Consider the following 17,115-nt stretch of genomic DNA (forward strand, 5'->3'; position numbering starts at 1 on the left):
TGAGCGCCCAAGAATTGATGCTTTTGAACTGTGATGTTGGAGAAGACTCTTGAGAGTCCCTTGGACTGCAAGGAGATCCAACCAGTCCACGCTAAAGGAGATAAGCCCTGGGTGTTCATTGGAAGGACTGATGTGAAGCTGAAACTCCAATACTTTGGCCACCTGATGTGAAGAGCTGACTCTTTTGAAAAGACCCTGATGCTGGGAAAGATTGAGGGCAGGAGGAGGAGACGACAGAGGATGAGATGGTCAGATGGCATCACCGACTCGATGGACATGGGTTTGGGTGGACTCCGGGAGCTGGTGATGGACAGGGAGGCCTGGCATGCTGTGGTTCATGGAGTCGCTAAGAGTCGGACACAATTGAGCGACTGAACTGGTACTCCAGGTAATAACATGCCAAGACAGCCTAAAGTTACTTTGACCCCCTATCACACTGAGAAAGAACATTCTTCTTTTAGGAAGTTATATCACTAGGGTCAGAATAAAGGGGAAAAATTGATCTTTATGATTGAGAACTTTGTAAATTCTCAAACTGATCTCTGAGAAGTTCTGGTTAATGTGTAATACACACTGCACGTGAGGAAGGGAGGAGCCCCAGTTCTCAGAGAATTGTGTTTTAGTTTTTATTGTCCTGCCTTAAAATATAAAGTGTATTTCATTACTCTATTATGGCTTCTGGCACCTAAGGTCTTGTCCATAGAGTGATCCCAGCATCAACCCCCACCCCCACCCTCCGCTTCAAACCCTTTTGTTCCAGGTAAAACCTGGATAGGCAGTCAGACTCCAGACCCCTCTCTTGGGGCAGTTTAGACAGCTTGCAATTAGAAATCTTTTCTCTGCCCTGGTGGTATAAATCTACCACCCAGAACTTTCCTTTAGCACTACTGCTTCTCCTCTGACAAATACCTGTTAAACCCAGATAGCCTAGTCACATGGATCACCCACCCACCTCTCTACCACCCCATAGCACACTCCAGCCTTTGAATAGTCTCCAGCCTTCTGTTTCAGGGAAGTAGAGTTCAGTTCATACTGCAGTACTGAAACAAAGCAAGACCCTATGGTTCTTGTCCCCCACATCCTCTGCCTGCCTTTTGTCTGTGGAAGAACTTTAGCCAAAGAATACGCTTGATCAGAGAAGTGAGAACATGCAGAAACAAAGGAAAATAGTCAAAGGGACCAAAGAATAATAGTTTAACAATTAAGTACAGTCAAGGACGTTTAGTTCCTTCTCAAGGGCTATAGACGGTATTCTGAGCCATATCCTGTGAGCTGTCTTTTAGATACTGAAAGCTCCACGAGTTGGAGAGGTTAACACATGATGACCAGACAGTAAGCGTGACAAAAGCTGCCACGATTCTGAGAACTGGCGTCAAGAAGTGGAAAAGAACCAACACTAGAACTGAAAATTAACTGTACTTAAAACAGTCAAGATGATGTTAGTCAAATCACCAATGACCAGTTTCCAGATGACTGTCAGAATTGACTGTGCTGTTGCCATAGGTAGCCCCTCCCTCAGCCTAGAAAAGCTCTAGCCCCCTGATTGTCCAGGGGTGCTGCAGGAGGCAGCCTTTGGACAGGCATTGGCCACACCCACCGCGCCCCCACCCCCATCCCCTTGCCAGCATCCAAAGTAAAACACAATTGCCTTTCTACCAACCTGGCCTCCTTATTGGCGTTTGGGTGGCACACCCCAGACCCCACTTTTGGTTACAGTGTTACTAAACAAAATATGTCCTTACCACTTTAGTGTCCAGATTTGATGATCTGTAACAATCTATCCAGGTAGCAAACTACTGTTATTAAAATATACTTAAACCTTTTAAAAAATAATTATCTGGACTTGGCTTCCTGAAGTCAGATAAACTTTGTTGTCAAAGTTGTTGACAGCCATTAACCTCTGCTTAAACTTAAAAAACAAAATTCAACTGAGTGAACTTGAAGATCTAATTGGCTTTGTTGAATGGTTCATGAATCAGGCATTATCCCATCTAACAAACAGAAAGGAGCTCTAAGGAGCTGTACAAATGGAAGGTTTTTAAAAGCAGGAAAGAGGAATTCCCTGGTGGGCCAGTGGTTAGAACACTCTGCTTCTGCTACAGAGGGTCTGGGTTTAATACCTAGTCAGGGAACTAAGATCCCCCATGCCTCACAGTGCAGCCAAAAATCTTTAAAAATCAGGAAGGAGAGGGACAAGGAAGTCAAAATGAAAAAAAAAAAAAAGCATTATTACTTCAGGCAAGATCACCTTTCTTTGGGGGAAGGGTTGGGGTTTATGATGGGTATCACCTCACTGGTGTTGGTCAGAAAATTCCAGGCTGATTGGTTTTAAAAAATTACATTTCAAAAAGGCTGAAACCACAATTGGGTATGAAGTTTTAGTTTGCTTCTGTGGGGCTTAGCATGAAGTGAACAAAGAGTTAGTTGCTCAGCAGTGTCTAACTCTTTGTGACCCCTTGGACTATCGCCTGCCAAGGTCATCTGTCCATGGGATTCTCCAGGCAAGAATACTGGGGACTAATGGCACCCCACTCCAGTACCCTTGCCTGGAAAATCCCATGGATGGAGGAGCCTGGTAGGCTGCAGTCCATGGGGTCGCTAAGAGTCGGACACTACTGAGCGACTTCACTTTCACTTTTCACTTTTATGCATTGGAGGAGGAAATGGCAACCCACTCCTGTGTTCTTGCCTGGAGAATCCCAGGGACGGCGGGGCCTGGTGGGCTGCTGTCTATGGGGTCACACAGAGTTGGACACGACTGACGCGACTTAGCAGCAGCAGCAGCAGCATAAGTGACTTCAGTGTGGACCTGTTGTCCCTTTTTTAACACTGGAAAGGTACTAGGCAGGCTCTGTTAAAAAAGACTCCACTTATCAACCAAATTATCAGTAGTTCAGCTGACTTATTAGTCATTAGATAGAAGAGGAATAAGGCAGTTTGAGTCACAAAACCTCTGACCAAAGAACAAGAAAAACAGGAAGGTGTTCTCACAGAAGTTTCTCACTACATTCCTTGAGGGGAGGTTGGAGTGGACTCAGTTTAAGAAACTACACAACCACTCAGACAAAGCCAACTCCCATGCAGACAAAACCAACTCCCACTCAGACAAAACCAACTCCCTGGCACTGGACCTGCACCACAGTTGACTCCAAAAGCCAGGTCTCCTTCAGGTCTCCATCTCCCTTCAGAGATGTCTACTCCCAGGTCTGCACACACTTAAGGGCATCTTATAATAGTTGGTGAAACAGACAAAAGACACTGAGAAATAAATACTTTGTGACCCCATGAACCACAGCATACCAGGCCTCCCTGTCCATCACCAACTCGCGGAGTTTACCCAAACTCATGTCCATTGAGTTGGTGATGCCATCCAACCATCTCATCCTCTGTCATCCCCTTCTCCTCCTGCCCTCAATCTTTCCCAGCATCAGGGTCTTTTCAAATGAGTCAGTTCTTCACGTCAGGTGGCCAAAGTATTGGAGTTTCAGCTTCAACATCAGTCCTTCCAATGAACACCTAGGACTGATCTCCTTTAGGATGGACTGGCTGGATCTCCTTGCAGTCCAAGGGACTCTCAAGAGTCTTCTCCACACCACAGTTCAAAAGCATCAATTCTTGGATGCTCAGCTTTCTTTATAGTCCAACTTTCACATCCATACATGACTACTGGAAAAACCAAGATTAGAACTAACAATAGAAAGGTCTTACTAGACCCACTCCCACAACATAAAATAACGATATTAATTAGAGGTTCCTGTTAAAAAGGAGAAACATGTCCTTGAGCAAGATACATTGTTATTATATAATCCTTAGTACAGAGTTTAGGATAAGAGGCTTATGGAAGCTTCCTGCTGGGAGAGATTGACTAAGGAGGAAACTGGGTCTTGTTCTGATGGATTGCTGATTGCTCAGTAAATCTTTAATCCAATTTTCTGTTGATGGGTGGAGCTGTGTTCCCTCCCTGCTATTTACCTGGGGTCAAACTAAAGCAGGGTGACAATATACAGCCTTGTGATCCACAAGTCTGTGGTTCTTTGACTGTGATCCACACAGTCAAAGGCCTTGGCATATCAAAAAGGCAGAAATAGTATGGACCTAGCAGAAGCAGGGGCTTCCCTGTTGGCTCGGAGGTTAAAGCGTTTGCCTGCAATGCGGGAGACTTGGGTTCGATCCCTGGGTTGGGAAGATCCCCTGGAGAAGGAAATGGCAACCCACTCCAGTATTCTTGCCTGGAGAATCCCATGGACGGAGGAGCCTGGTGGGCTGCAGTCCACGGAGGTCGCAAAGAGTCAGACACGACAGCAACTTCACTCACTCACTAACAGAAGCAGTAAGAAGAGGTGGCAAGAATACACAGAAGAACTGTACAAAAAAGATCTTCACGACCCAGATAATCACGATGGTGTGATCACTCACCTAGAGCCAGACATCCTGGAATGTGAAGTCAAGTGGGCCTTAGGAAGCATCACTATGAACAAAACTAGTGGAGGTGATAGAATTCCAGTTGAGCTATTTCAAATCCTGAAAGATGATGTTGTGAATGTGCTGCACTCAATATGCCAGCAAATTTGAAAAATTCAGCAGTGGCCACAGGACTGGAAAAGGTCAGTTTTCATCCCAATCCCAAAGAAAGGCAGTGCCAAAGAATGCTCAAACTACCACACAATTGCACTCATCTCACATGCTAGTAAAGTAATGCTCAAAATTCTCCAAGCCAGGCTTCAGCAATACATGAATCATGAACTTCCAGATGTTCAAGGGGGTTTTAGGAAAGGCAGAGGAACCAGAGATCAAATTGCCAACATCCACTGGATCATGGAAAAAGCAAGGGAGTTCCAGAAAAACATTTATTTCTTCTTTATTGACTATGCCAAAGCCTTTGACTGTGTGGATCACAATAAACTGTGGAAAATTCTTCAAGAGATGGGAATACCAGACCACCTGACCTGCCTCTTGAGAAACCTATATGCAGGTCAGGAAGCAACAGTTAGAACTGGACATGGAACAACAGACTGATTCCAAATAGGAAAAGGAGTATGTCAAGGCTGTATATTGTCACCCTGCTTGTTTAACTTATATGAGAAACACTGCACTGGATGAAGCACAAGCTGGAATCAGTATTTCTGGGAGAAATATCAATAACCTCAGATATGCAGATGACATGACCCTTATGGCAGAAAGTGAAGAAGAACTAAAGCACATCTTGATGAAAGTGAAAGAGGAGAGTGAAAAAGTTGGCTTAAAGCTCAACATTCAGAAAACTAAGATCATGGCATCTGGTCCCATCATTTCATGGCAACTAGATGGGGAAACAGTGGAAACAGAGGCAGACTTTATTTTTTTGGACTCCAAAACCATTGCAGATGGTGACTGCAGCCATGAAATTAAAAGGCGGTTACTCCTTGGAAGAAAAGTTATGACCAACCTGGACAGCATCTTAAAAAACAGAGACATTACTTTGCCAACAAAGGCCCATCTAATCAAGGCTATGGTTTTTCCAGCGGTTATGTATGGATGTGAGAGTTGGGCTATAAAGAAAGCTGAGCGCAGAAGAATTGATGCTTTTGAAGTATGGTGTGGAGAAGACTCTTGAGAGTCCCTTGGACTGCAAGGAGATCTAACCAGTCCATCCTAAAGGAAATCAGTCCTGAATATTCATTAGAAGGACTGATGTTGAAGCTGAAACTCCAATACTTTGGCCACCTGACGTGAAGAACTGACTCATTTGAAAAGACCCTGATGCTGCGAAAGATTGAAGGCAGGAAGAGAAGGGGACAACAGAGGATAAGATGGTTGGATGGCATCACCAACTCAATGGACATGAGTTTGAGTAAACTCCAGGGGTTGATGGACAGGGAGGCCTGGCGTGCTGCGGTCCATGGGGTCACAGAGTCAGACACGACAGAGCGAGTAAACTGAACTGAGCTGAACAGAGCTTAAGCAAAACCATACCCTTGAGCCATTAGCTCTGGATTTAAAGAAAAAAACGTTTTATGTGACTAAGAGGAAGAAATGTAGAAAAATTTTTTGTCGTTTTCTCCTCGAGAGCCCCGGACCCGTTTCTGCTTCTCAAGGGCTCTGGACCCCTTCCTCCTTGAGGGCCCCAGACTCCTTATCAATCTACCTAAGAATTAACTCTCTCACTACAGTCCATAGGGTCCCAAAATGTTGGACACGAATGAAGTTGCTTAGTATGCACACATCCCTGAAATGCCAGGAACACAACTGTGAATGTAAGGGGGAAAAAATTTTCCTCTACCCTTCTGTGCCTGTATGCTCAGTTACATCTGACTCTTTTGTGACCCCGTGGACTGTAGCCCACCAGGCTCCTCTGTCCATGGACTTCTCCACGTAAGAATCCTGGAGTGGGTTGCCATTTCTTTCTCCAGAGGATCTTCCCAACCCAGGGAGCAAACTCGCATCTCTGGAGTCTCCTACATTAGCAAGCAGATTCTTTAGCACTTTGTCACCTTGGAAGTCCACCCTTGTAAATTTTATTTTTGGCTTATTGATTAATTAAGACAGATTAACTTGAGAGGAATCAATTTAATTTCATATATATGAGAGCTTCACACAGACATGAGAGGGTCAAAGGCAGACAGGCAATTAAAGCTTATAGGCCATCCTGAGCTAAGGAGACTGATTAGGCTCGAGGGTCTTCAAAGAGAAGGAAGACAATTCATAGAAAGATGGGAAGAGCAAATGTTTATCATGCTATGCAGAGACAATGGGACACAGTGAGGAATTCAAATAAATGGATCCACTGAGCTCTCCCCAGCCCACCACACCTAGCCCACATTCTTTGTAGAGATCTCTTTCTGGACCAGACACTCTAACTTCTTTTAGGCAGTTTAAGGGTGGTAGAAAGGTCTTCCTGAGTCTTTTTGGGCCCTGATTTTCTTCACCTCAAAATAATTCACATGCCAAACTGACGCATTTAAGGGAGACTTGTCCTGAACCCCTTCATGAACAAGCTGAACCAGGTCCTGCTTGCAGGAAGCTTACTTTCAACGGTAGGGAAATCAACTATAAATAAGTAAACAAACTTGGAATTACAGATTAGAAGAAGTGCAATGAAATAGACAACTTGCTGTGGAAAAGACTAATTGGAGCAAAAGTGGCTACCTTAGATGACAAGGGAGAAGTGTCAGACAAGGCTCTGCTGAGGAGTTCTGCAAGTTACCTACGACATGAAGTTGCAGCCCCTGGAAAATCTGGGAAAACAGCACTCCAGACAGAGAGGACTATACATGCAAAAGTCTTTGAGATAGGAAAGAGTTTGGCCTCAATTAAAGAAGGGAGAAACTTCTCTGGTGGTAGTACAGTGGACAGGATTCTGCCTGCCATTGCAGGGGACACGGCTTTGATCCCTGGTCCAGAAAGATTGCACATGCCTCGGAGCAACTAAGCCTGTCTGCCACAACTACTGAGCCCACATGTTGGGACTACTGGAGCCCGGGCTCTGCAGCAAGAGAGACCACTGCAATGAGAAGCCTGTGCACCGCATGGAAGAGTAGCCCCTGCTGGCTACAGCTAGAGAAAGCCAACACACGGCAGCAAAGACCCAGCGCAACCAAAAGTAAATCATTAATTAATTAAATCATTTTAAAAAGAAAAGAAAGGAAAAGGTCAGTGTACTATGGCAAAGCAGTAAAGCAGAAGAATCCTGATCTTCAAAGAAACCGGAGAGGTGAACCAGTATGGTGGACGCAGCTCTCTGCTTCCCAGTACCTGTTTACCTGCTCTCTCTTCTTCCTCGTCATATGGAGAAATATGTCCAGTTAAAAACTTATCTCCTTGCGATCCCTGCCACTAAAGTGGCCATTTGACCTTTCCTGGCCAATGAAATGAAAGTGGAGCCTGCTGTATGGGTCTTCTGGGAAGGCTATTTTTTTTCCTGGTGAAAAAGAGACTAGCTCATATGGCAGGAACTATTAACCCTTTGCCATTTCCCCCTCCCTCCTTTATTTCTCCTCAGAAGGAGGACACAATGTCTGAAGAAGGAGCAATCACCTTGAGACCGTAAAGACAAAAGCCACATATAAAGTTGGCAGACTAGCATGTTAAGAAGGAGCCGGAGTCTTTTATGACTTCCTCAAGTAGTTGCACCAATCCTGAATATACTGCTTCAGGACCAATGAGGAAAATAAGCCCCTATTTGACTAGCTGCTTTGGTTGGGTTTATTTTATGTGAAGATCTTGACACAAGACTCAAATCACATAAGGTCTTATCGGTCATTAATACTCTGCCAAACTTTATTCCTCATAACATAAAGAAGTAACTGTATAAAAGTTGGAACTGTTTGGCTAGCTGCTATGGTTGGGTTTATTTTATGTGAAGATCCTGACACAAGACTCAAATCACATAAGGTTTTATAGGTCATTAATAGTCTGCCAAACTTTATTCCTCATAATATAAAGAAGTAAGTGTATAAAAGTTGGAACTGGATAAATAGAACATTAGGATGGGGGTTGGAGTGGTAAGCCAAGTTACTGGATTCTTTTTTTTTTTTTTTTTAATTTATTTGGCTGCACCTGATCTTAGTTGTAGCACACAGGATCTTTGTTGCAGCCTGCAGACTCTTTAGGAGAAGGCGATGGCACCCCACTCCAGTACTCTTGCCTGGAAAATCCCACGGGTGGAGGAGCCTGGTGGGCTGCAGTCCATGGGGTCGCTAAGAGTAGGGCACGACTGAGCAACTTCACTTTCACTTTTTCACTTTCATGCATTGGAGAAGGAAATGGCAACCCACTCCAGTGTTCTTGCCTAGAGAATCCCAGGGACGGGGGAGCCTGGTAGGCTGCCATCTATGGGGTCACACAGAGTCAGACACGACTGAAGTGACTTAGCAGCAGCAGCAGCAAACTCTTTTCTTTTTTTTTTTTTGTTTTTAATTAGTTGTGGCATGCAGTATCTAGTTTCCTAACCAGGGATGGAACACAGGCCACTGGCATTGGGAGAATGGAGTCTTAACCACTGAACCACCAGGGAAGTCCCTGGATTCCTAATATTTGAATTCACTACTGTTAGCTCTCTCTTTTTTCCCATAATCTGTTGGGTCAGAAGTAGCCTACTTCCCTCTTCTCTTCCCTTATGGCAAGGAATTTCTTTATATCTTCCATGTTCTTTTCAGGAGAAACTTCACACCTACCAGTCCTGTTTCTTAAGAAGTTATTGCATGCTGAAGGAAACTCTAAAGCCCTTTTTCACGTGACAAAGCCTGGCTTTCAAGATTAGTCCTGTGCTAGAGCCTCAGAAATCCCATTTGACAGTCACTACTTTGTTCTATTTCATGTCTGTTCTTCCCTCTGAAACACTGAAACTATTATGGCAATGGGTGGGGTGACTCAGAGCAGTAAGTTACACAGAATATAAAAAACACCTCTAAAAATATCCCCAAAGTCCTGTCCTCATCATATTTCTTTTCCCCCTTTGGACTTATAATTTGGGCAAATTACTTAACTTCCCTATGAGTGTTTCCTTAGCTGTAAAAAGAGGAAACATGATACTCAAAATCATAGAGCTATGAGAATTAAAAATAACTTTTGCTGAATGTCTAACAAAAATTGTAACAATGGTGCCTACTCTTTCTTATGGTCTTTATACATAGTACCACATTTAGCATTAGTCATTCAGTCGTGTTCGATTCTTTGCAACTCCATGGACTGTATCCCACCAGGCTCCTCTGTCCGTGGAATTCTCCAGACAAGAATACTGTAGTGGGTAACCATTCCCTTCTCTATCCAGTCTTCCAGACCCAGGGATCAAACCCAGGTCTCCTGCACTGCAGGCGGATTCTTTACAGTCTGAGCCACGAGGGAAGTCCCATCACCATACTTAATCATGACCCTAATCCCAAGAGGGCTCATGTGATTTTCCCTGCTTTAGAGAGGATGATACAGACTCAAGAAGATTAAGCAATATGCCCAAGATCACACAGTATATCTAATAATTTGTAAGCGCAGACGTATTTGTTTCCCCAGGATGATGTAACAAGTTACCACAAACTTAGTAGTATAAAAAATCAGAAATTTATTTTTGCACAATCTGGAGAACAGAAGTCCTAATTTAGTTGCACTGTACCCAAAATCAAGTTGTCAGTTGGGACTTCCTTGGGAATCAAGAGGATAAGAGTCCCCCTTCCAATGCCAGGGATGCGAGTTGGATCCCTGGTTGGGGAACCAAGATCCCACATGCTGTGGGGCAACTAAGCCTATGCACCACAACTAGAGAAGACTCAGGACAGCCAAAACAAAAAAAAATCAAGGTGTCAGAACCACACTCTTCCTGGGGGTTAGTGGGGACAATCCCCATTCTTTGCCTCAGGTGGCGGCTGGCATCCTATGGTTTGTGGTCACAGCACTTCGCAGCACTCCAAATGATCACATTGCTTTCCTCTTTTCTGTTTGTATCAATCCCTCTTCTGCCTCTCTATTATAAGGACACTTGGGATTTCATTTAGTGCCGACCTATATAATTTTGGGATTCCCTAATAGCTCAGTTGGTAAACAATCTGCCTGCGATTCAGAGACCCAGGTTTGATTCCTGGGTCAGGAAGATCCACTGGAGAAGGGAAAGGCTACCCACTCCAGCATTCTGGACTAAAGAATTCCATGGACTGTGTAGTCCATGGGGTCACAAAGACTCGGACACTACTGAGTGGCTTTCGCTTTCTTTCTATATAATCTAGGCTAACCTTATCACCTCAGTATCCTTAATTGCATCTGTAAAGACCCTCTTTCCATATTAGGTAACATTCACAGGTTCCAGGGTTTAGGATCTGATATCCTTTGGGGATCATTATTCAGTGTACAACACCAGGATTCAAATTTAGGTTTGTTTGACCATAAACTTAAATTCTAAACCATGTATTTGATCAGTAAATATTTATTACACACCTGATGTGTACGAGACAGTAGTTGGTACTGTAGATACAATAATGAGCTAAACCGATGATGCAGGAACTTCCCGGGTGGCTCACTGGTTAAGAATGCGAGCTCCAGATGCAGGAGGCCTGGGTTTGATCCCTGGTCAGGGAACTAGATCCCATATGCTGAAACTAAGAGCTCGAATGTGACAACAAATATCAAAGATCCTGCCTGCCACATCTAAGACTTGGCGCAGCCAAATATTTTAAAAAAGAAAAACAATCAGGAGCACTGTCCTCATGAATCTAGACAGAGATAGATACTGATGAAACATTAAAAATGTGATCACGCAAATAAATGCCAAATTGCAACTATGACTGACGTCACGAAGGGAGGTTCACGGTGCTCTGGGAATTTATGATAGGTGGAGACGGTCAAGTCTGGGAAAGCTCCACTTTTAAGAAGCAGCACTTGGGATGAGATCTGAAGGAAGAATAGGAGCCAGTTAGACATAAAATGGAGTAAAAGAAAAAAATCCTATACAGTCCTGTTGGCAGGATGTCTGGCACATATAAGTGCTCAGTAAAGCAATTCTCTGTTCCGTCTCCCCTCATTTCCTTTGAGAACCTATAGTGCAGCCACAGTGTGATTCAAAGAGCTATAGAATTACTATGGTGGGAGCCCTTCACATGTTTCTCTAGAGTCTTTCCGAGCAACACTCTCTGCAACAGTCCATGCAATAGCTGTCTTCACAGGTTCATCCATAGCTGGACAATAAACAAATCAGTGATACAGCTTGCTTGCATGAGCATGACAGGGCCCAAGGATCAAACTTAGTCTATTGTGTATACCTTCTCAATGCAATCAGTGTTCCAGGATGAGACAGTACATGATCAAGGAGGATCCAAAAACCTTGAAAAAGCATCCTTTAACAGAACATCCATTTTAAAAAGAAGAAGAGGGTTTTGTTAACTCTTGGGCTTTTTATTAGACAAGTTGTTCAAAGATAATCTTTGCAAATGTTACTGTGTAGTATATGAAAGAGATTTCACAGAATGTTTCTTTGTATTTGAAAATAAATATTTTCCAAAAGTTTTCAAGGATATTCTGTTAGAGTTGTTATGAGGAAGAAACAAAATTAGTTTATTTAACAACGAGCTGAAAAGCAAGAATTTTGTTTCCACATTTAAAATCAGTAAATTTGTTCTTTTTTGTGAGTTCCAGAGGGCCCATAAATAAACTTTCATCAATATTTATAGCTAAAGAAAGAACTTAGAAATATGGGTTTAGCACAAATCAAAACTACTACACATGGGAATTCTCTGATGGCCCAGTGATTGAGAATCTGAGCTCCCAATGCAGGGGCCCTGCATTTGATCCCTGGTCAAGAAACTAGATCCTCCATGCCACAGCTTAAGATCCCATGTGTGGTAACTAAGATCCTGTGGGCCACAACTAAGACCCAGCACAGCCAAATCAATAAGTAAATGCCCCCCAAAAGCCAAAAAACTACTATACTCAGTTCAGTTCAATCGTTCAGTCATGTCCGACTCTTTGTGACCCCATGGACTGCAGCACGCCAGGCCTCCCTGTTCGTCACCAACTCCCCAAAATCCCAGAGTTTACCAGCTCCCAGAGTTTACTCAAATTGATGTCCACTGAGTTGGTGATGCCATCCAATCATCTCATCCTCTGTCATCCTCCTCTTCTCCTCCTGCCTTCAATCCTTCCCAGCATCAGGGTCTTTTCAAAAGAGTCAGCTTTTCACATTAGGCAGCCAAAGTATTGGAGTTTCAGCTTCAGCATCAGTCCTTCCAATGAATATTCAGGACTGATTTCCTTTAGGATGGACTGGTTGGATCTCCTTGCAGTCTAAGGGACTCTCAAGAGTCTTCTCCAACACCACAGTTCAAAAGCATCAATTCTTTTGCACTAAGCTTTATTTATAGTCCAACTCTCACATCCATAGATGGCTACTGGAAAAACCATAGCTTTGACTAGACGGACCTTTGTTGGCAAAATAATGTCTCTGCTTTTTAATATGCTGGATGAAGCACAAGCTGACTATACTTGGTAGCAGTGCTGAAAGGAAGAGAAGACAAATCTCTAGACAAATCTCCATAAATATGAGTGCCCATCTCAGTCTTTCCACTCTTTTATTTCTCCAGAGTATCTGTGCTTTACAATTCTTATTAGTTAAAGGAGGGCATCTTCTGTATTGAATACAATACCTTGTTTATTTAAGAATTAATGTGAATTTATAGTTGGGGAGGGGGAATTTGTCCCCTCTCCCTATCTTAAATTCTTGTTGTTAGACTAATAATAAAATTGACATAAGACAGGTTAACAGGAGAAAAAGAAACAAATTTTAATTCATGTACATGTAAATGGGACCTATGTGCGTACTCAGTCATGTCCAACTCTTTCGGATCCCATGGACTATAGCCTGCCAGGCTCCTCTGTCCATGGGATTTCCCTGGCAAGAATACTGGAGTGGGGTGCCATTTCCTACTCCAGAGGAGCTTCCTGACCTAGGGATCATAGCCGTGTCTCCTGTGTTTCCTACACTGGCAGGCAGATTCTTTACCACTGTATCACCTGGGAATGCCAAATGGGACCTAGCAAGTTAGTCACTCAGTCATGTCCTACTCTTTGCAACCCCACGGGCTGTAGCCTGCCAGGCTCCTCTGTCCACAGAATTCTCCAGGCAAGAATACTGGAGTGGGTAGCCATTCCCTTTTCCAGGGGATCTTCCTAACCCAAGGACTGAACCCACATCTCCTGCATTGCAGGCAGATTCTTTACAGTCTGAGCCACCAGGACCCATATGAGACCTAAGAAGTGACCAAGGCAGACAGCTTTTATATTTTTTAAACAAAGAAACAATGTTTGGTGAGTAATTGACAGGACAAAGAAACTTAAGTTTGGGGTTCTCAATTACTGAAGAATTTAAACAGAGTTTGGGCTTGGGGTAATGAATTAAAGACGTAACCAAGGTTTGTTTATTCCTACTTCTAGGCCCCTATTTTTCCCCCTGAAGTAAACACAAGACATGATTCCTCATTCACGTCAGCAAGTGTTTCCTGTCCTGGTTAAAGGTAGACTGAAGCACAAACTAGGGCTCACTCATGAGGCCCAGGACCCTGGACATTTGTGCCCCTCCTTTCTCAGCCCAGGAGATTTTATATGGGAGACATATAAAATCAAAACACCCTCCTGTTCACACACTGGCCTATTTGGGAAAGTAGACCACTTACTGGAAATCACTTTGAGAAATTCACATCCAAGTAGTACCTGGGTATTTAATTTTAATGCTTTAAATATATAAAATTTTAACATTAAAATTTTATCATTAAATATAGGGCATAAATATGTACATTTTTGTTTTGTGGTTAGACTATGTGACGTGTGGGACCTTTAGTTCCCCCAACCAGGGAACCTGTGGCCCTGCAGTGGAAGCATGAAGTCTTAACCACTAAACCACCAGGGAAGCCCAAACTTATAAAGCTTTTTTTTTTTTTGTCTTTTTTTATTTTATGTTACTTTTTTTTTTTGGCCATGCCGCAGCAATATGTGAACCGTAAACTTCCTGATGTTCAAGCTGGTTTTAGAAAAGGCAGAGGAATGAGAGATCAAATTTATAACATCCGCTGGATCATGAAAAAGGCAAGAGAGTTCCAGAAAATATCTATTTCTGCTTTATTGACTATGCCAAAGCCTTTGACTGTGTGGATCACAATAAACTGTGAAAAATTCTTCAAGAGATGGGAATACCAGACCACCTGACCTGCCTCTTGAGAAACCTGTATGCAGGTCAGGAAGCAACAGTTAGAACTGGACATGGAAGAACAGACTGATTCCAAATAGGAAAAGGAGTATGTCAAGGCTGTATATTGTCACCCTGCTTATTTAACTTCTATGCAGAGTACATCATGAGAAACGCTGGACTGGAAGAAACACAAGCTGGAGTCAAGATTGCTGGGAGAAATATCAATAACCTCAGATATGCAGATGACACCACCCTTATGGCAGAAAGTGAAGAGGAACTAAAAAGCCTCTTGATGAAAGTGAAAGAGGAGAGTGAAAAAGTTGGCTTAAAGCACAGCATTCAGAAAATGAAGATCATGGCATCCGGTGCCATCACTTCATGGCAAATAGATGGGGAAACAGTGGAAACAGTGTCAGACTTTATTTTTCTGGACTCCAAAATCACTGCAGACGGTGACTGCAGCCATGAAATTAAAAGACGCTTACTCCTTGGAAGGAAAGTTATGACCAACCTAGATAGCATATTCAAAAGCAGAGACATTATTTTACCAACAAAGGTCCATCTAGTCAAGGCTATGGTTTTTCCTGTGGTCATGTATGGATGTGAGAGTTGGACTGTGAAGAAGGCTGAGCACCGAAGAATTGATGCTTTTGAACTGTGGTGCTGGAGAAGACTCTTGAGAGTCCCTTGGACTGCAAGGAGATCCAATCAGTCCATTTTGAAGGAGATCAGCCCTGGGATTTCTTTGGAGGGAATTATGCTGAAGCTGAAACTCCAGTACTTTGGCCACCTCATGTGAAGAGTTGACTCATTGGAAAAGACTCTGATGCTGGGAGGGATTGGGGGCAGGAGGAGAAGGGGACGACAGAGGATGAGATGGCTGGATGGCATCACCGACTCGATGGACGTGAGTCTGAGTGAACTCCGGGAGTTGGTGATGGACAGGGAGGCCTGGCGTGCTGTAATTCATGGGGTCGCAAAGAGTCAGACACGACTGAGTGACTGAACTGAACTGGCTTGTGAGATCTTAGATCCCAAAGCAGGAATTGAACCAGGCCCTTGGCAGGGAAAGCATGGAGTCCTGACCACTGGACTGCCAGGGAACTGGCTTGTACTGGTCTTTGCAGATTTTTAAAAAATATTTGTCTATTTAGCTACATCAGGTTTTCATGTTGCGGCATGCAGGATCTTTCGTTGCAGCATGCGAACTCTTCGTTGAGATATGTGGGATCTAGTTCCCTGACCAGGGTTTGAACCCCAGGCCCCCTGCATTGGGAGCATGGCGTCTTAGCCACTGGACCATCGAGGAAGTCCCGTATCTGCAGATTTTTGAAATGTAAAGATAAATGGACAAATAGTTTAAAGGCTTCCCTGGTGGTGCTAGTGGTAAAGAACCCACCTGCCAATCCGGGAGACATAAGAGACAAGAGATGCGGGTTTGATCCCTGGATCAGGAAGATGGCAACCTTCTCTAGTATGGGAGAATCCCATAGACAGAGGAGCCTGGCAGGCTATATATAGTCCATGGAGTCACAAAGAGTCAGACACAACTGAAGAGACTTAGCACCTATGCACAGTAAACAGTAATTGTCAGACCTAAGTGGTGGTAAAATTCTAGATAAAAGTTACACTTTGTACCCTCCACCACTAAGAAAGAGGGACAATGCATCATAGCCTCTTTGAGCTTTGCAGGTGGCATATATACAAGTGTAACTTGAATATACTTCTTGAAAATACTCCTTCGACACATTTCTTGATTAACTCACTATGCTGCCGGTTTTGAGTGTTGCCAGAATAACAAAGTGCTCTGAGTCAGGTCCAGGCTGTGCTGCAAGCTTGCCTGCCTCTTAATCCATATGTCCCTGGATATCCATTGTGTAAGACTTAGCCATGATGGGTAAGGAAGCTGTGTGGAGTTCACAAAGCAAAACCCCAAGGGCTCTGGAGCAAGACTCTACCTTCCATGGCAAAGAGCTTCTTGCTCTTAGAAAATAGCTCCTGGCATGTTACTTGGCCCATGTAAATACCAAGTAGCTGACCATGGACAATCAAGTGACTAGGTGACCAAAGAAGGATACATGAACTCTATTCGTGCCATTAAAATAGCATTTAATATACTCAAGGCACAGCTTTCAAATGATCTTCCAAAATTTTATAAGATTAGTAACTCTTTGGCTTGTACCTTGTGTCTCCTTACACATATGTCCCAAAGAGATATCATTTACGTCCACTGTTCATTTAATTCTTAAAGAAATGGGGTTCTCTGTTTCCTTTCCATGATAGACATAGTTGTGATAATGAGAGAAGAATTCAGTGTAAGCAGGAGACAGACAGAGACCACATCATATAGAACTTGTCTGAAGAGGCCAAGGAGTTTAGATTTTATTCTAAATGCAAGGAGAAGCCTCGAGTGAGTTAATCAGGAGAGGACAGGATTTGATCTTCATTTCTAAAATATTACTCTGGCTACTATGAAG

This window comes from Bubalus bubalis, chromosome 7 (genome assembly GCF_019923935.1).
Source record: "Bubalus bubalis isolate 160015118507 breed Murrah chromosome 7, NDDB_SH_1, whole genome shotgun sequence".
NCBI classification, from domain to species: Eukaryota; Metazoa; Chordata; class Mammalia; order Artiodactyla; family Bovidae; genus Bubalus; species Bubalus bubalis.